Source organism: Corvus brachyrhynchos, unplaced genomic scaffold (genome assembly GCF_000691975.1).
Source record: "Corvus brachyrhynchos isolate BGI_N302 unplaced genomic scaffold, ASM69197v1 scaffold92, whole genome shotgun sequence".
In the NCBI taxonomy this organism is placed as follows: domain Eukaryota; kingdom Metazoa; phylum Chordata; class Aves; order Passeriformes; family Corvidae; genus Corvus; species Corvus brachyrhynchos.
Window position 1 is genome coordinate 4,192,881 of NW_008236973.1, and position 24,691 is coordinate 4,217,571.

Genomic DNA, 24,691 nt, shown 5'->3' on the forward strand with positions numbered 1-24,691 from the left:
CAATTCATTCCTCCCTTCGGAAGGAGAATAATTGAGTAGAAGAGTGCCCAGCCCCAAAAGCTGTGTGAAGTCACAATTAAGCTATTACTGTAGGCTTAGCAGGTCCTAGGAAATGGGAATCTCAACGTTTCAACAGGTTCCTTACTTCAGTTTTGAATGAATTTTGAATGTGTTCCACAGGTTTTTTTGCTAAATCTACTCTAGATCCTGGCTCAACTTCTAATGGCCTTCATATCACTCTTCCCTGAAAAACTTAGCTTCCTCCAGTTTTCATGTGTATTGAAACCCCTACCTGAATCTTGTCGAGAGTATCAGTTTGGAATCAAAACACTAAGATCAGGGATTGCTTTCATGCTTCTCAACTTCATTTCTTGGAGTGCCAGTTTGTGGAGTAAAACCTTTGTTGTAATTCAGTGAACATTAGCAATTGGATTCTTCCCCGTGTGGTTACACAAGACACCCGTACAGAGGTAACCTTTGTCAGTCAGGCATAGTCCTGCCTCCATAATGCCCATTTGATTAATTATACATGGGTACCTAATGTACTCTCATAAATTATTATAGGCTCTTATAGCCCTGTGTTTTATGGTGATGTGTCATGGCACAGGAGCAGACAATATATTGTCCCAGCAGATGCCATGGACTCTGAGATGGCATTACAAATTCTACCAGTAAAAAATAACAAATTAAGAGCTCTAAAAGTAGAATACTTGACAATGTCTCCCTTAATTGAAGAAAATGTTCCTAATGAAAGCAAGTTGTTGCAGCAATCGGTGCATTGGTGAGAGAGAGACAGGGTTTGATTTAGGATCCCCTCTGGCTCTCTTGTTCCCCAAGCAATCAGGAGGAGCTTTGAGTGCTCAGTCCCTAGGGAAAGGCAAGCCTTACATCATTTACCAACCACGCCTCGTCTGATTAAGGGAAGAGGTAGAAGCCTTCAAAAGGATTCTCGTCCAGTCCTTTTCACTAGGAGAAGGCTGAATAATATCTTCAAACTGTGGACTTAAAACATATCTAGAAAGGTGGGACGAAGAAGGGTGAGTGGAATCAAATACCTGAAAGATGCAACAGCCATATTCTGTCCCAGGGACAAAATGCAATGAGAAAACTTAGGACCACTTCAAATGGGTCTGCTTTTTGTCTCAAGATTAATATTAATCATTTAGGATGCTGCTCTCCAACATATGTTACAGCTATACCTAGAAGGGGCTGTAGGACAACACTCAGCAAAAGGTACTACTCAGTGTAAGAAGAGTTGCCACAACTGCACCCACAGGCTCTGAAGTTTTCTTTCTCCACCAAAGTGCAAAAATGATGGCACTCACAAAGGAATCACATTTAATTTTAAAAGTCTTAAATTATCTGAAATACACAGTATGATGGATATATGTATTTAAGATGTTCTCATACCTTAGGATTTAGAAGTCTTTCTTTTAAAGGATTTTTAACATTTTAGATCAGAGGCACATTGATCTTCATCCATTTTTTCCAAAAGACACTTAAGCTGTACAGCAGAACTTCAAGGCTGATGTGGCCTTAAGGTTAGGATCTGTAAAACAACAGTTGGCTCAAATAGTTTCCCACACATTTTAGTGGACAACTACTTTTCCCTTTTAAAAAAAAAAAAAAAAAAGCCTTTGCTTCAAGGGATTTTTTTCTTTAAAAATAAATCAATGTATTTGATTTATAGGAGAATTTTTACGGTTTTGCAGAGGAAGATTAACTGTTTTCATGGTAAAATGTAAGACTTCCTTCTTTTTTTGTCCTGCCTACTTTTTCTCTACTATAGTGTCAAGTCAGCTGTAGGAAAGAGTTCACCAGTCTAACTTAAAGATTTACTGCTGAAGATCTAGAGCCATAGCATAAATGACATTACACTCAGGAAAATATTTCTGATTAAATCAGAAATTCCATACTTGAGAGGCTAGGAAAGTTTTTACACAGAAAAATTAAAAATCTCTTGTTTTTACATCTTAGTCTGTTTAGAGGTTTTGGGGATTCTTTTTTAATGCACTGCTTCAGCTGAACGCAATCTGTGTGCCTTGCTGTCTAAAAGAGAGCAGTTTTCTTGGCAATTTGTGAAGTGGCTGTAATCTTTATTTTTAAGAAACTTTTTACATGCTTTAAAACATGGGTGGCAGATCCTACCTTACAGTAGATATCAGTGGATATCTGATTTGTGAAATAGGACTTGCATACTTTTTGGGTTGGTTGTGTGTTATAATGCCATGGCAGTGAGTACTGTAATCAACCAATGGTACTTTTTAGTAAGAGCAGATGTACAAAGTTCAGTCATTAGAAATGAGATGGTTACCAAGACAAGGTCATGTGGTAAATGTGGGAATTAATATAGTAGCAACTAATGATGATATATGGGTAGTTAGGAAATACTATATCTGAAGATTTTTAGGCTGCTACTCAAGAAATAACCACTGATCATCTATTTCTACTTTTGAAAATAAGGAAACTGAGATCCTGGAAGAAGTGACTCACATAGATGCAGTGATGACAAATGCCATGACATTTCTTGGCTGTCTTCTGTGGATTAGTTAATGCAAGTAGTTGACCATCACTCACCAGGAAAAAAACTCTTGAATAAAAGGAATAATTTGATAAAAAATAGTTTTACCAGGGGTACATATTACACCATGCTTAATGCCATCTTAAACAGCAGTGCTTCCTGTGCTGGATTAATTGATAGTGGAAGAAAAGCAGTTAGGTGAGTAGAACTATCCTTTTGATGTCATCTGCTGAATTTCTGGCAAGCACAGGTGACTCTTCTCCACAGGCTGAACATATTTCACCCAGGACTCACTGCAACAGTGCCATTGATGGAAAGGGTGGTACACACCAACCTGCTCTGAAGCAGCAGGGAGATGCCATTGCTGCCAGACAGGGGATGGGTGCTGCCAGGCAGGGGTGGGTGCTGCCCAGCTCATCCATCATCCCCCCATTAGCCAGGGAGAGCCCTTGCTGTTCCCACTCAGCCCCTCCTGGACATAGACAATGGCACCAGCTTGGCACCCTCCAGAGGAGTGTATTTGAAGTGCTGATGTGGATACAGCTGTTTGAACATCAGTGGGAACATCAGCACTGTGCAGCCAAGGAAAGAGCACTGGGGGACCACGAGGCTATGCCAGAGGAAGGAGACAGCAGGAGGCAGGACTGATAACCTTGGTTATTGTGTCAGCCCTGCCCAAATGCAAACCAGGTGGATGGAGACTTAGACAAGGGAAGGATGCTCAGCCATAAGACCAGCATGTACACATGAAGACAAAATGCAAGGTCAGGCTGTCTCTGGTGAATATTTGGCAAAGCTAAGGAAGAGATTAAAAATGGCTAGTGACCAAGATCTAATTACATTTTAAGTCTTCTTCAGGATAAATCTATCAAGAGCTGACATTGAAAACAGAATTTCTCTTTGGTGTTTTTATTTTGTTGGTTTCTTTTGGGGGTTTTTATTTCCCAAAGGGGTAAATTAGCCTCAGGTAGCTCCCACTGACAATAGATCCTTCCACTGATTTCAAAAGAAATTGGGTCCGGCCCAAGCAGTCTAGAAATAAAAGAGTGCATGGGAAAAAAATCAATTTGCTGAAATAGCAAAGGCTAACAACAAGAGAAGGCTGCTTGGCTGTCATCTGAAAGGTGGTGTATGAAGAATAGATTACCTCACTGTTTACAAATACACTGTATTTTATAAGAACATAAAACACAGGCCTGAAGTGAAACTTCTGTGGTTCAGTCGGAGGTTTCCTTAGGCTGAACCATAACTGCAAGACACTTGGTCAGACTAAAGCGATTTACAGAAGTTCTGAAGATCTGGCCCACTGTATCTGTAGGTAAGTTGCTTTATGCGACTACAGTTCCCCTGCGGCCTGTTTTACCAGCACATGCAGGCATCATGGCAGCTGAAATTTCATTTACTAGTGTGTTTATGTTCAGAAACAGCTAGGCAGCCAATCCAACATCAGTAGCTTCATCCAACAGTGTGTTTGTTTCTGCTCATGATAACATTCTGTTGGTTTTTTTTTTTCATATTTGTTCACTAAAAATGCAGATGATTTTTGCTAATTTATTGTCCTCCTGTGAGTGGTATCTCCCTACAGCAGAAAGGACTCAGTTATCTTCTCCTTATTGAAGCTGATATACATCAAGGGACCCAAAATTCATGCAGCTGCTTCAGACCAGCAATGAGTAAAGGAACATCACCAGAGTGGGATTTACAGCCTCCTCTGACCACTGTTAAGTACCAGTTCAACAAATCTAAGTTACAGTCACAGGTAGGAGGCAGCTAGAAGGGTTGGAATCTGGTTGGAAAAGGCTGAACATCCCCTTTTGCTGTCATGATGCTGTAATGCTGCAGTACACAAGCACATATGTGCAGCAAAAAGAGGTGTAGCAATAAGCACTCTGGTCTGCAAGGAAAATCAGAACAAAAAAAATATCTGAAACTGCTGGAGAAATAAGACAACATTGTGCTAAACTTTCTGCTGCACCACTGCAGCTTTATAATATTTAACTTTTTGAAAAATTTTAGAATTCAATTACTTTATTTTTTAAATATGTTTCAGAGCCTTAACACATCTAATAACAGCAGATCAATAGGCTCATTGCCCTACAGTGTATCACAGCACCAGCAAATACCTATGTTATGAAACTAAGTGAATTTACTGGAGTGTAAACCCCCAGTGAGTTGTCTGTAATCAGCCAGCAGGCCTTCAGGGCAAGAGAATTAATGTATTTTAATATTTTAGGTTATCTTCCATATGGCATAATGCTATACCCCATCTGTATGTGTGAGTGTGCAAACAAATGTAGGAGGTTTTTTTCCAGAAATAATTTTCCATTAGTGGAAGCTCACCTGCATTCTAATGTCTTTTACCATCTACTCCTTCAAACAAACAAAACTTGGAGGAGCGTGAGTCTACAAATAGCATTAATGTCTGTAGAGCTGAATTAGATTATTTTGGATTTTTTTCTCTTTAGCTTGTTGGAATACCTATTCTATTCTATTTTAAAGGACTCAACCATTTAAAAAACAAGGCATCCTTGGAAGTGACTTTTTTGTGGAACCTGTCACTGAATCACAAAATAGCATGTTCAAGGCTTCATATAATCATTGTCATTCATATAAGTGCTCTGAAAAAGTTTACCTCTTGTGGATGTACTGGCACGGCAGCCACTGGCCACGGGGTCTCTAGTTGACTTAATGTTCTGAGAAACACAGCTGTTAGTAAGAGCAGGTAAAGGGTGATGCCAAAGGAGAAAAACACATGCACATTCGTATTTACATAGGCATTTATACTGGTTCCCATGGAGCAGTACAGAGAACTTTTAATAACTCTTCACAACAGTTGTGGGGAGGAAACAAAGGGGAGCCAGCATCCCTTGCTGAATCCTCATGCCCTGATCGATGGTCAGGATTTCACCTCCTTGGGTGCCCTGTTCTTAGCTTATGCAGACCTGGTGTGCAGTAAGCTCAGCAGCAGAGGTATCAGTGACAGCTCTGGCAGGGGACCACACAGCTTTCCCATACTTGGCTGCATCAGGCTGAGTGGATCTCCTGTCAGAAACTCAAAGGAAGTAATTTTGGCATCAGCATTAGATAATGTCTACTATTAAAAAATGTAGGTTGCTAAAGATTTAAATTCAGGCTTACTTCACGAGTTGTACAAACTAGGACAGCAACACCCTGCATTTATGCCTGCAATAAAATATTTTTGAAAGACAGGTTTTTAAGGGAGAGGCTGTAACACTATCAGCACTACCATAGATTCAGCAAGAGAGACTGCAGCCTGATGATCACACATCGGCTGTCATGTATCTTTGTAATAGAGATATTATTTACTACTTCAAGCAAAAATAAATAGCACTATTTGTTTGATCTGTGTCTCAGAGAAGGAACAAACTGCAGAGACTTAGAGTGGCATTGTCAACTACCACTGTTGCATAAATTCTTTTATGAAAAAAGAAACTTTAAAAACAAGTTACATAATAGACCACCTTTTGTAGCAGGCTTTCTTCTGAATCCTGAAATTATTAATGAATTACTGATATTATAAAAAACTCATTGAAGCACTGGTGCTGTGAACAGGAGGGTGGAATTTACAGAAAAAAACTCCCTTTTCAGAGGCATACTGTCCAGGTAAGTATATGAATTTTCTTGATGACAATTGTGAAAAAAATGTATTTAAAAATTATTTCCTTCTTCCTTTTGTTTTTGTTTGTTTGTTTGTTTTTTGCTGTTGTTTGTTTGGGGAGGGTTGTTTTTTTTTTAAATTATTATTTTGTTTGTTTGCTTGTTTGTATTTTTTTTGGCAGCCACATGGGAAAATACATTTTGCAGGAGTATTGGCAATGGAAGAAATGAGTTTCACAGATGCAGGTGTACTGTCAGGAAAACAGAGACTGTGAAGGTCTTCCATGGAATCCTGTTAGCAGCACATGGCATGACAAGCATTTTTGTGCACTCTGGTGCAGCCATGCACCATTTTTCAGGGTGTCCCACGGTGGTACAACCTGTACCGCCTCTGCTCCTGCTCTGTGTGAGGAGTTACTGTGAGCCCAGAGATGAAAGTCATCCATCCACAGCCTCAGATTTTGCAGAGCTGGAGGCCAAAGAGTTTGGTGAAAAAGTGGGAAGCAAGTAAAAGCCAGCATGTGGTTGCAGAACAGCAGGTATTCGAATCAGAAGAGAAGAGAATTTTTACAGAATTTTGGGGGAGAAGTCAGAGGAACTTAATATACCAAATGGTTGAGCCCTATCACCTAATCACACACCTACACTATCCCTACTCATGTTGATTTAGGCCATGTCCTCAGCATTCCTCAAAGCCTAGAACCAGTCTTTCACCCCGTTGCTACATATCTTTGCATAGACCTCCTTGAAGTAATTTTTCTAAGTCCTCATTTTGGGTTGTTGCCAAATGACATGGGTTGGTTATTCATGTTATTTATTCATATATGCCTGTTTCCTACAATTCCCAATCCTTTCTTTTTAACTTATCCTCTATTTTTAATGACCAAGTACAACAGTCATGCTAACTTCTTTCACAACCAAAATAATTTAACAAAAATAAGCTAAGAGAGGTGTGGATTATTTTTACCACATTTTTTTCCTAACTAAACTAATGTCACTGGCTTCTTTCTGACATATCCCATCATTTATATTTCTCTAGTTTTTGTTGATTTTCTACATCAAAGAAAAAGTGAAACAGAGAAAAAAAACAATAAAGCAGTGTAATGGCACAAAACTATAATTTGAATCCATAGTGCATGGCAAGTTCATGCTAGAATCAAAATTATCAGTTACATTTGCAGTTTCCTCAAATCAGCTCCCAACCCACTGTTGCATTTACATTTGATCAGTTTTTAAGTGTACAAACTATTGAAAAAGAGAGTTTCTCACAAAAACTAATGGTGCAGATCACAGTTCTTTTCATTAACTTTTTCACAGCTTGACACTGACAGTTTTAGCTGGGTTGGTTTTTGTTTTGACTTGAAAACTTGCCTTTAACTTTGCCTATTTCTTGGACTAGAAATGTTGATGTTGAGATCTTTTTCAGATAAACAGGTTTAATTCTGGGAGTTGATGATCATCCTGTCCCTATTGATACAGAGCATCAATAGACAGCTCTGTCTTAGACCATGCACATTCATCTCAGTGTGAGAAGTTTTCCTTTGAACATACAATTATATCTACTTAAACAGCAATTCTAATACAATCTTTCATAAGAAATGCATGTGCATATGCATATACATATATCTATACACACACACATGTACTTTTTTGTCTCTAACTGGACTGCCTTCAGAATTTCACTTCCATTGATCCAGGGGTCAATGGGTAAAAGAATAACATCTATCTGTTTCTCTTTAAAGAAACTTTGAATGTATCATAGGCTTGACAATTTACAATGTCAAATAATTGATGATGAATATGTATATTTGAAACTGAAAAACAAAGTGATTTGCATGGGGATTCTAAAGTAAACTGAGGTTAAAATTAGAAAGTGATCCAAAAAGGAAAACTGATCAATCTGCTACTAAATACAAAGGGTTTTCTCCTCAGTGTGTATGCTAATTGGTATTCATTAATTTGTATTCGCAACTTCTCTACAGGGTGCATACTTTATTTTTAGAGAAATTGAGGCAGTCAAAGGAGAGAAGTTCACAAGATTTAACCCTGAAAAAAAAAGAAGAAAGCAATACTCAATCACAGATTCTAGTTCAAGAGTTCCTGGCATGATCACCATTGTATCCAGGTCAGTGCAAATGAAATGGAGCAGTCCTGTCATAACACAAAAGTAGCAGGAGGACTGCTACCTGCACAGACTTCTGGCTCCATAGGAAAAATATACCTCTCTTTCCACTGCCAGCTGAAAAAGTATGAAACCAGGATGAAATTAATGTGTCTGGCTCTCTTTTTAATCTAGTTTTTGTCTGCCTTCTACAAAAATCCCTTATTATCTCCTTTTTCTAATTGCAAAAGGAAGGACAGATACACTTGCTGTTATGGTTAAGATTTTTGCTTCATGTTTCATTGGCACCAACACCTACTTGTTCAGTGGCCTGAAGTAACGTGGTCCTGGGTGGGATTTTCCAGAACATGAGGGCTATATTTTATAAAGTTCTTTAGAAATCTGAAGATATAAACAAGCATACAGTTCATTGAGTGACACATATCTTGCCAGTTCAGGCACTTACCAAGATCCTCCAAGGCAACTAATTTTCATGTTTTAGGAACTAAGTGCTAGAAATGGTTAAACACTTTAGCTGAAATGGTTTTCCATTTGCAAAGGCATTTTTTCTCGGATTCAAAGCATTTCACAGAGATGTGGCAAAGTGTATGACATTTCCTACAACTGAAAGTCAAACTAAATTGGATTGAACTTATCTCATTAAAGTAGACATTATTTCATACAAATAAAGGGAAAAGTATAATTTTACTGTTTTCTTATACTTAATTTTGAAAATTTATTACATATTCAATAATATAAAAAGCTAGACAACAAACATAATTATGTTACAATATTAACAAACAACCTGAAAATTGAATATGTTGGTGCTTCCAAAGTGAAATTTTAGTACTAGGAGAAATTTTGAATCTGTGTTTTGATTTGATATAAAAAATAAACTTCAGAGCTTCCTAAGCAAAGGGAACTTTTGTTTTTTTAAGCAGTTCTAATAAGATCTCTGAAAATCTGGAACTTAGAGCTGGCTTAACTCTGTTGGCTTTCATGCTCTTTGTAATATTCCTAGTGACTTCAAAGGAATCAATTAGCTTAATGCTAAGGATTTTTAAAAATGTCATTCTCTTTCTGTTCACAATCTGTATAATGGGGAAGTGATTAGAATAGCTATACTACAGAGGTATTCTGAAGTTTTAATTAAGTTCTAGAAATTAATTCAGGATCCTGAGATGGAAGAAATGGAAAGAAATAACATCCTCATGTGCTCTGGAGCCTCTGGCTGCAGACTGTGAACCTGTAGCCACTTTTACCACTTGAAAATACAGAACTTTTAACTCCTAACAGTATGATCGGGAGCTAAATGTCTCTCTCTCTAAGTTGCGAAATGAGGAAAATCTTTGTGTATTTAGAAAACTCTTTGCTCATGTTTTGTAACAAGATGTCCAGTAGTCTCAGTCTTCAGTCTTTAGTATTATTCCTCGCTAGGATTCTTTTTGTCAGCCACTTGTAGATGTTCCTCTGACTGCTCAGTCTTCTTTCCATCTCATCAGAATTCCTCCTTTCAATAACAACACAGGCATTTTTATGATAGTTTTTTTTTCATCGTTTCCTGGTGCCTTAAGAAATACTACTTCTGTCTGAGCATGGTCAAGACTGACATCTGTGTAAGTCTGGGTAGTGGTGTGCATTCTGACACACTTCTCTTTAGAAGGAAAAGTTATTTAAATGTTTCACTTTCCCACTATGAAATAGCCTCTTTAAAATCTCGAGTGCAAAAGCCCTATGTGATTGGAGATTGCCGGAGAATAGCTACTCCTCCTTTGCTGATCCTTCTGAGACACACTAGAGATGGCACACATCCTCCTGCTTTTGTGAGGACATGACCTCCATATAATCCCCACAAGGCAAAGGTAGATCAAAACTGCTGCAACTATCTCTCTTGGCAGGTTCCCTCAGAGGTGGGCATTCAGGAAACCCCACAATGAAGGGGGTGTTCTCTGCACTGCTGCAGAGGTGAGGGAGAGTGATGATCCATAGACATGGCACTTAGTCAGCAAGTTTTCAGAGTCAACATGTAACAGTTGTCACCCTGCTCCACAGGTAAATTAAATGAGGTGGGTTATATCTACAAACTGAAAGCACATACCTACATGATGCACAAACACCTGCACAGCCATCCTAGACAGGTTTGGAAAGTTTCTAGACAACCTGGTCCACTACGTGTAATACACAAGGCCAGACAACTCATAGTTTCCTTTCCAGTGGATTTTAATACTCACTCAGCTTCCACCCTGAGCCTGACACTGAAACTATCCTTTCTGATTGAAGATATTTCTGTAACTGCACTAACCTCAGAGCTCAGCTGTGGGTTTTTTGCCTCTGGGCACATTTCCTTGCTTGATGGTAAAGTACCTATCACAAATAGTATCTCAGAAACCATTGCCCTTACTTACAGCATCCTTTGTCCCTACTTCACAAAATACCTCTAATCATAACCCTTTTCTGCCAGATGGGGCCAGTGGGACTGATGCCTTAGGTTTTAACTTTTATATTTTTCAAATCCTGTACTGCCTAGTGTGTAAGTCTGAAGTTTCGTGAGTCCTGTTAGCTGCTGTTCTCTCATGCTGGTTAGACATAACAAACCCTCTCTTAGGTTTGCACTTCAAGGACACTTTGATTGTCCAAAGCCCCAAAATGTGTAAACTAAAAGCCTTTGAAGAGGAGGGGCAAATTTGGGGTAATTACATCATTAACTGAGGTTATAACTGGAGAATTAACCCTGATATACAAATGGACCAAACTTATAAAAGTCTGAAGAGCCCATGACCCAGCGTCCATCTTGGGTGGAGCCCCTCATAGGCTTTGACTGCCCAGGGTGTACTTTTGAAGGCCCTTCAAATAAATACCTACTTTTGTTCTCTTATTCTTGTCTAGCCTCTGTTTTCAGGTAGCCACTTCAAGGCATCAGGACTTAGCAGCGGGAGCATGGGCAGGACCCAGGGGCAGGATGTGATGGGTGAGGCTAACACATAGCTGCAGCAGTGCCACGAAACAGAGGAGTGTGGGCCACCTCATCAGGTGTTAATGGGCTATGAAAGGATCATAACTTCTGGTTAAAACCCTCCCTTGCTTCTTTGGTTAATCTGCATCTCTAGTACTTTTCTGATCAAGCAATTTAGAAAACCAGTCTGCTTTAAATGGATTGCATTGTTCTGGGTGGGAAGTGCAAGGGATAATATCACAAAAATACAGTGAAGCTTTGAACTTTAAAATAAGCATTGGCCACTTAGATTGTCCAAAGCCTAGCAGTTTTCTGTCCATAAAATACATTGTGAGAATTAAAGGAGAAAAAAAAGTAGCAATTGGTTTAGTTGTATCCTGAATAAATGGCATCTAAAATATTTCAGATTTAGAAGTGGAAAATTAGACAAATGTCATCCAGATGACTATTTTCATCTTGTTCTTCCAGAGTATTCAGCCCCTGTGAAAACAAAACAGCATTGTTAAAAACAGAAGAATGTGTACCAGGTTAGAAATGCAACAACAACTGTAAAATCTCAAGTTTCTTGTGCTTCTGAGCATAAAATGCCTAATGTGACTGGAATTCCCATATTATTGTTTTCATTTACCCTAAACTGCTGTATCACAATTTCACACACAAAGTGGCTGCATTGGGGAAACAGGTAAAATAGTCCCTACTCATAAGGCTTCTGCAGTGTTGGTTGGTTTATAGCCATAAACTGTTATCGTTTATGATTCACCAAGGTGAAAGTATGCAAAAAATATCAGATCCTTCCATAGCTCATGAGTTTTTCTCACAAAATGAGACCTTTTCATGATTCAGGAACTCTGCCTATGCAATGTAAATAGATGCTAAGATGAAGCAACAAGTTTCTTTGAGCTCCATTTCATTGCTGTGATACTAGACATGACTTCAGCACTGCAGAGTCTTTACTCTGCAGGCATCTCTCTTTCTTTTCTGTGTGACACTTAGTTACTGTCTCCAGAATGGGGAAGAAAAAAATAAAATTTTCAGCCTAAACTATTTAACCAAAAGCAAGTATTCAGAATGTAAAGAGTGGATCTCCTGTTTGTGCAATGTAACTGGGAAAACTTTAAAGTTTGTTCTGTCTGTTCCCTTCTTTCTTTCTCCAACAATCTCCCAACCAAACATTTATGGTTATTCAGTTGACAGCCAATAAATAGCAAAGTGTTTGGGGGAAATCTGTAGTTTTTTTGGAAAGAAACCTATAAAAGAAAGAGACGCAGGGAGAAAGAGGAGGAGAGAGAGCGTAATCTGTACACCATCTGTTGCCTAGTGCAATTCATGCTGACACAGGGCTTTTTGACATTTTATACCTCGAATGCAAGCACATAGATCATTTCTACCTTGTACTTTTCCCGTCTCATTATCGGAATTTATTCCCTCGCTTTGTTGTTGGTGGAGTCCCTATTCTAATTGTTTCTTACATGTGCTGTAAATCTGTCCTCCAATCAGTAAAGCCCTGGAACATGAAACTGAGACCTAGCAATTTCCTTTGCTTACCAGTGCATCTGCTGGAGCGTAGTGTTGAAATAAAATGAAACATGTTTGCACTCTTTTTCTGTCATACTGTAATGCGCCTTTCATTTCGCTCAAGGAATTTTTAATATTCAAGCCATACCCTGTGCATGAAGTCATTTCCCTTCGATATAATTGTAATGGTAATACGCATGGCCTAACTGGCAGTGGCACAGCTGGCTGCTTGCCACAGCTGAGCCTCTGACTCAAAGACTTTAATTCTGTCATGCCTCATCTGGTTTTATGTACTCTTTTGTAGTTAGTTCACAAATTTATTCTACGGTATCCATTGAGATGGGCAGGCCATTGACTTTTCTCTAAAGATAGCACACTAAACTAATGAAGGGCACCAAATATGTGCATTGATAACCTGTGTGCATAGTGAATAGAAATCAGATTATAAGTCAATGTGCCTGTGTGGTCAGGACTTATTGACAGATGCTTAGACCCTGATTGTGAAAAGATTTAGTGGCAGTGAATAAAGGTAAGCATAGGCAAAAGTCTTGCCTCATCGCTGCCTGAAGGATCTGCTGTCACAAGTAGCAAGCGGCACAGGGTCTACACAAGCTGCATTAGCAGGCTGTTACCCCACAGGACCATGTAGTGAATTAATAGCTGTGTTTTGTTTTGCAGGTTTTAATTAACTGAGTCTTTCTGTAAAACTGTGGTGTAGGTTCAGTACCAAGGAACTTTTAAAGTATCTCTTCAGGTTCGTTTTCATTTACAAGGTCAGAAAAAAGTTCTTCAGCTTAAACTACAATGTCCTGATGCTTTATACACCTACTGTACCTCTTTCCCTGCATCTATCACTGGGCCCAAAATGCATGCCCCCAAAGCAAGGTTCTGTGTTTATCTTTCTGATTTCATCCCTTTTGGCTTTCACTAGGGCCTTCCATCTTTATTCCTCTAACTCCCCTAAAAAAGTGATTGTTTCAAGAAGCCAGAATGTCTGACCCCTGCTTCCAATTACCCACTGGAAATATACTTCAAATGATGGTTACCATCTTCATCCATCCTCACCTTTCTGAGTCTGCTGTTTGTCTCCTCTCTATTTGTCCACAATAACTTAGAAGGTTTGCTTTTGTCTATAAAGCTCAATGCACGTCTACAGAGTTACAAGAGCAATAAAGTGTTGTTTACCAGGTTTATGGATCACTCACTTTCAGTCTATCGTTCAAATGTGAGCTCGCTCTGAAAGTTAAAAGCTGTTGGTGTGAATCAATAAGGACTTCATTTTATGATAGCTGAAATCAATGACCAAGCTTGTTTCTTACTGTGGAAGAAAGGTCTTACTAGCTGCACACACTGCAGATTTTCTTCATTTGATGGTCAAGCCATAATGCTGAAAAAATGTTATTTGAAGAAAAAATTTCATTCAACAGGAGATGAAAATTCTTTTTTAGCTGTGCATTAATTATAACTATTCTAAAATGATAAAGTGAAATTCAAAAGAAAATGCTGATTCAAAATGGAAAAAATACGACTTTAGGGGAATTAGAAAGAGTTTGGCCTTCTTTTAAAATCACTTTTTTTTTTTTCTTACCTTTTGGGAAAAAAAATATTGTACCAGATCCTTTTATAGGATTGAGGAAGTAAAAAAAATACAGTAAAGCAAATGAGTTCTGTCAACCTCATATTTACTACCTCATATTTACTCTCAAATAGTGACTCAGCCAATGGGCTGTATAGATCACCTCTGATCTGTATTTTGGGATGCAGGAGTAAATAAGCAGATGTAAGGGAATATTGGCACCTTGGCAAGTGTTGCCCTGATAAGAAACCAAACATAGATATAGTCTACATGTAAACTAAAGTTCACAGATATCATTGCTTTAGGAAAAGAGCATCTCAGCTGTTTCAGGAACGTATTCTGCTGTTCTCTTTTGAAGACTGCTTTGGAAATAACAACTACCCCAAACAAGCAAAAAGGTTTTCCAGTTTGAAATCTAGCAGCTGAATGTGGCGGACCTAAAAAGAAAAGACTGAGGGGAGGGGAGAATTCATCGCAGTCTACAACTTTCTTGTGAAGGACAGAGGAGGAGCAGGCACTGATCTCTTCTCTGTGGTGACCAGTGACAGAACCCAAGGGAATGGCCTGAAGTTGTGTCAGGGGAGGTTTAGGTTGGGCATTAGGAAAATGTTCTTCACCCAAAGGGTGGTTGGGCACTGGAGCAGCTCCCCAGGGAAGTGATCACAGCACCAGCCTGACAGAGTTCAAACCTGTGTGTGTTCGGGTACATGGTGTGGTTCTTGGGGCTGTCCTGTACAGGGCCAGGAGCTGGACTTGGTGATCCTTTTGAATCCCTTCCAACTCAGGATATACTGAGATTCTGTGAAAACTCACAATTAAAGGGCTTAAATTCTCAAAAAATAATGCCAAATTTCCTTTGAAGTATTCCTTGGTTTATGTACCACTTGAAAAAGAAAATTTATTCACATGCTCCAACTATTAAGGATTTAACTGTAAGCATTTAGTTTGCAAACTCTTGAGTCTCCTCTCCACTGTGCCAATCTTTTCCCCTTCCTTCATCTCAAAAGAATCTAAGTTTGGATTGTGCGCCAACCAACCACTTTCTTAATCTTCCTGATAATCCATGCAACTGACTGATATGATAATAAGGTACAGAAGTTAATTACATTTGGTGAAAGAACAAAAAAATTCATTTAATGCCACCCCCATCTCTGAAATACTATTCTGGCCCATGCTGTTCATACATACCCATGTCAAAGGTAGCCTAAGGAAAAAACCACTTGTGCCTCCAGTACATGCTTGTGTTTAGAATTTGCCAGCCCCTGTTACTACCACTTGAAAAAGAAAATTTATTCACATCCAACTACTAAGGATTTAATAACTGTAAGCATTTAGTTTGCAAACTCTTGAGTCTCTCCACTGTGCCAATCTTTTCCCCTTCCTTCATCTCAAAAGAATCTAAGTTTGGATTGTGCGCCAACCAACCACTTTCTTAATCTTCCTGATAATCCATGCAACTGACTGATATGATAATAAGGTACAGAAGTTAATTACATTTGGTGAAAGAACAAAAAAATTCATTTAATGCCACCCCCATCTCTGAAATACTATTCTGGCCCATGCTGTTCATACATACCCATGTCAAAGGTAGCCTAAGGAAAAAACCACTTGTGCCTCCAGTACATGCTTGTGTTTAGAATTTGCCAGCCCCTGTTACTCTGTTCACAATTTATTTTCTTCATATCAGCTTTAAATATGAAGTAGGTTCCCAATGTTTACTTAAATTTTTCAGTTTTTAAAAATAGTATTGCAAGCATATGATTCTCATAAAGCATTTTGTGCAGGGAGAAAAGTAAGCCTAGAGGCAAATCCTGTAACTCTCCAGACTGTAAAGACAGAATGATGACAAATTGTATAAATATGTGCAAATTGTCCAAATGATGTCATGTATTCAGGCTTGCAAAAGGCAGGAAGAATACTTGAGTCTGAGGTCAGCACAGACTCTGTCTTGGAATAAAATTGAGCAATTAGATTCAATTTGCTTAAATTTATCACCAAGAAAAATGTTTTGTTTAATCTTAATCTTCGTCTTATTTTTCAAGCATTTTAGAACCTACTGTATTAGTACATCAGTGAAGGCCCCCAGTAAATTCAGGAAAAGCCTGATAGCAGTATGCATTAAGCAGGCTGCCTGTTGGAAAGGATTGGTGAAGTAGGGCAGCATACTTGTGACCTACCACATTAAACTTCTCTATACAATTTAAATAGCAAATTGCAGACCCTTGTAAAGGTGGGTTTTTTTTTTCTTGAAACAAGTACTTTAGATTACTTGGGAAAATTGCATACTGAAACTTTCAGGGGCTAGATGACAGGAGTACATTCTCTGGGCTCCAACTGGTCTGTAAATGCTTATACTGAAGTATTTTTGATTTACATTACACAGATCTTCGTTTCTCTCTTCCTCTTTTTCTCCCTCTCTCCTTCTCCACCCCTCCCCTTTCAGTATCAAGGTCAACCTTGTCCAATTATTTGTCTGCAAACCATTTCTTTCTTCAAGTTTTCCCATTTACATTACATAGGTCAGTGTCTCCCTGGGTCAAGCTGCTTCAACTTCCACTGCATTATTTTCTCACCTTCCGATGCTTTGCTTCCTCTCCCATCTCACCCTCCACCCAGAGCCCTTCCAGGTTTGGTGAGAGCAAATTACTGTAAAAAGGGAAAGAAAAATGGATTGTTTCTGCTTTCCTGACAAACTTCTTCTAGCCACAACCACTGGAACACAGGTCCAGCTGAATGTGCAGGTGTTTTTTAACTATGCATTGAGCTGCTTGTTGTCCCCTCACAAATACATCTGCTTGTAGTGGGGAAAATTCATTATCTGTTTTTCAGGTTGCATACTTTGGTGGTGGGTGTGGATGTCTGTGTAGACCCTCTCAAACCTACTGATGTCTGAACACTTTGGAGCACCTCAGTAATATTCACCTGACAGATAGCTAAACTGTAGTTTTTGACAGTAGACCTCCATTCCCAATATCAGCTGGACTTTAGTTCCTATTACTAAAAGAAACAAACTTATATTTACTTATTTTTATAGGTTTAAGAATGAATGTCCAAAGAGAGAAGGGTGACAAATTAAAAACCCAAAACATTAAAATACATCTGTTGTGGCTCTGCCTGTGTGACACACAGGGTTTGGTATATTAACAGTAGTGCCTGCTGCATTTGAGAGGTCAAAGAGATTTGTTGTAAATATATAATATGCACTTGCCTCTATCTCAGGATCAGAGTGCCTGCACACTTCTGTGCGCCGTGACTCACACAAGGAGTCGATGTGAGTAAAGGTTTGCTTTCTAGCCTGCCTGCTTAGGAAAGAAATTAAGAACAGATGGAACCTGTTACAAAAGAATTTCTAAAGTATGAGCTTTAAAAATGGTTGTGTTTTTTTATTTTTTTTTTTTTTTAAGAAAAAGAGAAGCTCTTGCAATGTTAGTGGGATGATATGTGGTGTACAGCTAATTTGGCATCATGCAATTCGATCTAACATCAAGTTAACACTGGAGCTGCTAAATGAGCTATTCTCCAAACATGTTTCAGCTGCATACCTTAAAGCCCCTGTAACTGTTACTTTTAAGAGTGCATTAAAAAGGTTGTGAAAACTGCTCCTTGAAATGATTTCTACAACAGGATCTCTGCAAACTCACAGCTGGAGGCTATCAAACACACACCTCCCTAATAGACAACACTGTGTGTACAATTAACACATTAATTTATGGAGTAAACTGATCAGGGGAGACTAGAGCTTCAAAGCCAAACACCCACCATTAAGGAAGAAGTGAAGTTACATGGCAGGAGCTGCCTTGCTCACTGCAGCCCTTCCTGACACAAAGCCCTTCCTAACACAAAATGCCTGTGCTGCTGAGCTCAGAGGTTCTCCCTGGTTCCTGTGCCCAGGTGCATGCTTCTGCCAGACCCCAATTCCCAATGGGGATAGGAGCAAGGTATGCTCCTCCCCATCCTATTCCTCAGTCCTCCCCTTGGCATTAAAGAACACCTTGGGCCACAGACCAGACAGGCATGCTGCAACAAAATACTCCACCTGACTGACTAGGGAGGAGATGAATAGCACATATCTCCTGTCTGCATGATGTATCCAGCACAAAAATACCCAACCAACCAAAGACACTATAAGACAAACCAGCATGATAATTTCACATTAGGAATACTTTGCGTATGTCTGTCAGAGCAGAGCATGGTTTCCTTGCTGGGTTTATGCCCCACTCTTACATGGAAGAGGAAAGTTCAGTGCAGAATGAGGCACAAGGCATCCTGCTTTAAGCATGGACCCACCAAAAGTCAATCTCATTCATCATGTCAGGACTCAGAATTAGCCAGGGAGGAAGCAACATGACCTGGCTAACCATTGCCACTTCTCAGTGCTGGAGACACAGGTCTGAATTGAAGATGCAGGACTTGGAAATGCCTCTTAGAGTGGGATGTTTAGGCTTTTTCTGCAGAAGTCAGCCTCGACCTTTTTTTTTAATATGTCAGGATTTAGGCTCCTTTTGTATTATAACCTGTTGATTAGAGCATTCATGAGGAACTGGTTGACTCATGCTGAAGTCTCAACCAGAGGCATTCAGATTCATCCATACAGCCAGGTGTGATCTACACATTTTGTCAACGGATGTTTTGCAGAGCACCACTCCACTTTGTCTTTCTCCTGCTCTCAACCTTCCCAGCCCCACCTGATTTTCAGGACCTGCCTCCCTCTGATGCCCTCTCCAGGCATGTTCTGCACATCAGCAATTACCCCTGCTTGTGGAGTTAGAGTCCTCTGGGCTCTCCTTCTGGGTGTCTCCCAACAGGAGACAAGTACTAAGATTTTCATGCTCAGAATGAGTTGCTGGGGTTTTAGTTCTTTGTTTTAAAGTCCAACACCAGCTATCATCTTTCTCTTTCCACTGTCTACAGCTCCTCAGAGGACAAAGCAATTGGATAATTCCTCCATCTCAGAAGGATCCTGTACTTGCCCACCACACACACTCCCGTATCTAGAGGTAAATGCAGTGACTGTGGGCACTAAGGGCTAACCAGATCACCAGCAAGGAAAAAATGACCTGCCTGAAGGAAGAGAAGCTCAACCTTGAGTAACCAGAGAAGCAGTTCTTAACATTACTGTCTCTGAAGAGAGCAATGACTGAATGGTCTGGCCAACATTTGTTAGTGTGGTTCATCATTTGATTAATTTTTGAGGTCAAAATAAGAGTGTTGCTGAGAGAGATTCAGATACTTAGAGGTTACGGGTTTGTTTTCTTATTTACTTCCATTGCCACAGCCACAATAGACATGGGCCAGGTGCAGGCCCCATGAATTTTCCTTTGGTGGGTTTGGGTTTTTTGTGTAAAACCCATAACTGCCGACTCTGACACTACTGGCCATAGATTTTCACTTCTGTGAGTCATTTACCTCCTCTTACACATTTTGCTGCTGACTTCCTGTGGAGTCAAAAGGAATTTGGTCATTTGCTCACAGTTTCTGAATCTACTGAGTTTCCAAGCACTTGAAAATCCCAGACAAGTGGTCATCTGCTTGTATAAAGCTGCTTAACATCTCACATTCATGCTGAGTGCACTGAGCTTGCTGAGCATGCAGAGATATATTTCACAGTGACAGCACAGGAAATCAGGTGCATCCTGGGTATTCTTGGATTCTTTGTCTATAAAATTCTGCATAAATCCTGAGTAGTTTGATGGACCTAGGGCACAAGTTTACCTGTTTTCTGATTCACACAGCACCTATAGATTCACAAGGATATCTATCCACCAAAGAGAAAATTATTTGTTTTTCTAATCTCATTTAAGGATTTCAAATCTAAAACCAATTTCACCTTCTGTCCTACTTTTCTTCATGCCTAAAAGGTCTTTTCCTTCAATGGCTACCATATTCACAGCTCCTCTTTGCTAAATAACTTAATAGTGTGTCTGTTAAATACTTCCCTTTATAATCCATCTTTCTTCCACTTTGACCAGTTTTCCTCTTTGTGCCCTAGAAATACCCCTGCCAACACTAGACTTCTGGTCCAACATGCTCATTTTGCAAAACTTCTACTGCTGCTAAAATGACAGGCACAGGACTCCCTGCAGTGTACGCTGTTCAGAGGATCAGTGAGGTCTTGCTTTTTCAAACAACGGCAGCAGGAAAATTCAAGCAGGGAATGCTTGACTTTTCAGAAGGGAAAGCCAGCCAACAAGAGCAAGATGCTCCTGGCTTCTCCAAGTGGCATGGAGAGAGGGGGCAGGAGGCTCTGCAGGAGCAGGCAGCCATAAGAACCAGACTCAGCCCATCTGCCAAGTCTACCACTTTTAACATTTGTGATGTTGGCAGGTATGAAGCCAGAGCATGGTTTCAAGAGCACTTGTAACACCTTGGACTTCTCTCACACCTCCAATATTCACTGACAGCTCTCATTAAATTAATCCCTATAAAGCAGTGGGGATTTGAACAATTTTGCCACTCTCTCACAAGGTGTTACACCTCTACTTTACCACCATTAAGAAGCCTGGCCACCCAGTCTCTTATCCCAGAAAAACCAAGTATTTGAAAAAAAATCCCATCAACAGAATTCTAGCAAAAACAATGTTGCCCAGGGAAGCCTAACCAACAGCTAACTCTCATGGACTCAGAATAAACAGAGACCTACAAGAAGCCATCATAAAATCAACATTTTAATGGAAACTGAGGGAGATGTTCTTATAAAATTCAAAACAGTTGCAGCCATGGAATATATCAATTTCTTTAGAAGAAAAGTTTCCCATACAATGATTTAAAGCTTTGTAGTTGAATTTTGTTTTTTAAATTTCTCACAAGTAGTGTTTATATGTGCTGTCCCTGGACTGGGCCCTTAGGCTATGAGTGAACATGTTGCCTTGGTTAAACCATTTTTAACTCTGGATGGAAACAAAAATCTATTCACCACCATTTTCAAGCTAAAAAAGTTTAGACTCTGCCTCAACTCCAAAAATTACTTCATAAAAGTGTTTTCTGCCAAGAGATCACGAGGTAAAATTAATGACATTAAATTATTTGCCTGTCTTCTCCTTTTGCCTCTGCAATGCCAAACTGTCCTTTCCTCTAATACACATCATCAGAAAAGCAGCTAGAAATAAACCTGTGAAAGTCCTGCTGTGATAAACTTATGAGACACAAGGGATTCTGGAGAGCATGACTTGTCTGCAGTGATGGCAGAAAGATGCTATATTCACCTTGCCAGCATCTTTTCCTGGAATAACTAACCCCTTTATTTTACGCAGTAAGGCTCAGTCACATCTGAGAAGCCTTATTAGCCACCAGGAACTAATAAAAAATAGCCTGAAAGTGAAATATTCTCTGTCCAAGAACATGACCCCTTCAGACAAGTTGTCATGGAACATGGAACATGGACGACTCACCAAACAAACTTTTGTGCTGCTGACCCCTGGAAAGCCAGACATAATAGGGAACACATGCGATCACTCCTCATGGATACCAAAGACAATTTTCATAACTAATCAAAGAGCAAAATTCTTCTTTTCAAGGATGCCTTTTACTGTGGATTATGTCCTATTTAAAGATTTAGAAACTTTGGGGGCCTTTTTAGGCATTTTGTTTAGGTGTGATGCTTAGCATAGGACCTCACCTGCAGATATCTTACCCTTATCTGTTATCTGATCTATACCCAGAATTTAGATTTTCCAGCTAAAGAGGGAAAAAATAACTTCATGGATTTCACTGCTTAAAACAGAACTTTTCCAGTTGTCAACTTCTCAGAAGTTTTCATTTCAAGGAATAATAAAAATCAAATCTTTCTTTCTCAGTAAAGGAGAAATATTGTCATTTAAGGATATTTTTAATTCTTAGAAAAATCTGAGGACCTCAGATTTAAAAAAACGTAGCCTTGATGAAATTAAACTGCTTAGACATGGTTAAACTGTAACTGGATTCTGGGGGTAAAATTTTAAAGGTTTCATGCAGTCCAGGCAGAGGTAGTCAGCACACCTATGTCAACCATAAACATGCTTTGCTTTATTAAAAGTCAGGTTGGAGAATTTTCATTAGATTTGTGCATTTTACTTTTGACCTAACATGAAGCAAGAGCAAAAGGCCTTCTCACTTGGGGCAAAACACATTAAAACAATCTCTGCCAAATCCCTGCAATTAGAGGTAGAATATAACCCACAATGCCAAAATTCAAAATCCATGGATTACAGGAATAGAAATTAATATTAATAATTTCCAGTTTTTAACCTGAAGCTCCTTAAAGTGGGTATGATTCTAAATAAAAGTTGTTTGTTTCATTTTCAATTGAACCCGCAGATGCTGCATGGAGGAGTAATCACTGAAACATATGAATATATGTACATTAATCATGTTAATGTTGATTCTCATGTAGCTAGAAGAAAGATTGTCAAACATTTGGTTATCTTGTATCTCTGGAACCAAGCAATGGTAAACCCTTCAGTGGTTTAAGAGCTAAATTGCATCTGAAATGTAAAGGGGCAAAGGCATCTGTGTTGAAATAAGTATAAGCAAATCCAAGGAGATCAACACACATTTATGTGGATGCTGTTTCAGATCAAAATCCTGGACCATTTTTAACTATTAACCACTCATTCATTTACATATTTGTATCAGAAAATAACTGAGATCAAGTCCCTTTAATTATGTGTTTAATTTAAAATTCTGAACATAATAAAATATCTGAAAAAAATGAGACAAAACCCCATTCTTTTTCCTATGTGGCTGATGACTTTCTGCTGGTCAGTCTGAAACCACTGGCAGCAGTTTGAGGTGTAACTCCTGAGCACCCGACTTTTTTTTTTTTTTAATTTTATTTGGAAATGTTTACCATGATGGAAAACCTTTTATTCTCTGCTTTCTTTGCAGTTCTACCACAACATTTCAGCTATGTGCTGCTTATCAAACCCCCAATTTCTACAGCTGGAAGTGAAAAACCCATCAAAGATTTTAGGTTGCCAAAGTGACAACTGGAGACAAAGATTGTTGTCATAGAATGGAATTGTGCTGGGGTTTTAGTAGTCACCTGATACAGAGCAAGTTCCTTCTCTCAGACTGTCCTGGAGACACCTGTGCTTTCCTGCACTGGGGAATTTACAAAGGATTCAGGGCAGGAAAACTGGCTGAGGCAGGAAGCATTTCTCCTAACCAATTTACCATTGTATTAAAGTTGCTTTTTCCAACCCAATATCAAAAATATTTTTAATTTTTTTTATTGCTGACACCCTCAGAGCAATCAGAGCAATCACAATTACTTTGACAGGCATGCTGGAATTGGAGTAGGCAGAAAATGGCCTTAATGGGAATCTTTTACAAAGCAGCTGTTAGAGTGTGGTAACAAGACTCTGAATAAATGGCAGCTACATAACTTCCCCTAATCAGATTGGAGCAATCAGCTTGAAAAATTTTCCCATATGTTGAGGAGTGGAGCTTAGGCCTAGGGTTATGGCAGGGACACAGGCCATGGTAAGGTTACAAAGTCTGGCTACAATTAAACACTCACTGCAGAAATTGTGATGATGCTTCGGGGAGCTATTGCACTTTAGCCATTTGTAATTGCACGTTCGGAAATTACTCACTCCAAAATTACTCGGGGCCCAGTTACACGGTTTACAAACATATGTTCTCAGAGAGAAGGAAAAACATTATCCTTCCAATGGGCACCATTTATAGATTTTTTTATGGTTATTAATGAAATGTAACTTTGTGAGATTGTTTACTAATAAGTTCATGTGATTTTTAGGGAGTTCTATTTATCATTAATTAAGTTATTAAGGCACATTTCTGCCTAGCAGGGTCAAATCTGCAATTCTTGCAGTCTTTTAATGCCCTGGTTTAATGCTTCTCCTGTCAGCACTCATTGAGTAACCCAAGCAGAGCATTTCTCCTTAGTAGAGGTATTTGTTGTTTGCAGACTGCACCACACTTCTGTGGATCACATTATCTAGAGCAGGATATGTGGGCTGGTACCTATCTGTGTATCAGTGCTGCCACTTCAGATATATTTTAGAGCTGATAAAGTGTGAAAGTTATGTAGAAAATGAGCATGTCACAAGCTTTGTAATTATACAGCTTTTTATGAATTTAATGAAGGAAGACAAGGCCTTCAGGGTGTCTCTTTTTACTGGTAGTTAATACAAGGAAATTTTCCATTATGTTCCAAGGCCTATCCTTCCTGCACTTCCCAAGTCTGGGAAACAGACAGTGAGCCCAATGTGCTTTGCAGTTCTAAAGAACAAGATGTACTGGTGACTGACAGCATTAATGACCCGTCCCCTTTATTGAATGTGAAAGGAGAAGCATAGGGCACCAAGTATGTTCATGGTACAAATGGGGCTGATCAGCAAACCAACAGGAGCAGGTAAGAATCATTTTAGAAAATCCACACCCTTTTCAAATGCACATGGTTCACAC

At 39.2% G+C, this 24,691-nt stretch overlaps 1 long non-coding RNA gene across 1 annotated transcript; it reads right to left on the reverse strand.

Moving 5' to 3' along the window:
- Positions 1–8,940: 8,940 nt before the first annotated feature.
- LOC108445281 lies at positions 8,941–23,428 on the reverse strand. The gene is made up of 2 exons (XR_001860087.1): positions 16,858–23,428; positions 8,941–11,673 (listed from the first exon to the last, which is right to left on the reverse strand). It is a non-coding gene; the product is annotated as an uncharacterized LOC108445281 (long non-coding RNA).
- Positions 23,429–24,691: the final 1,263 nt, after the last annotated feature.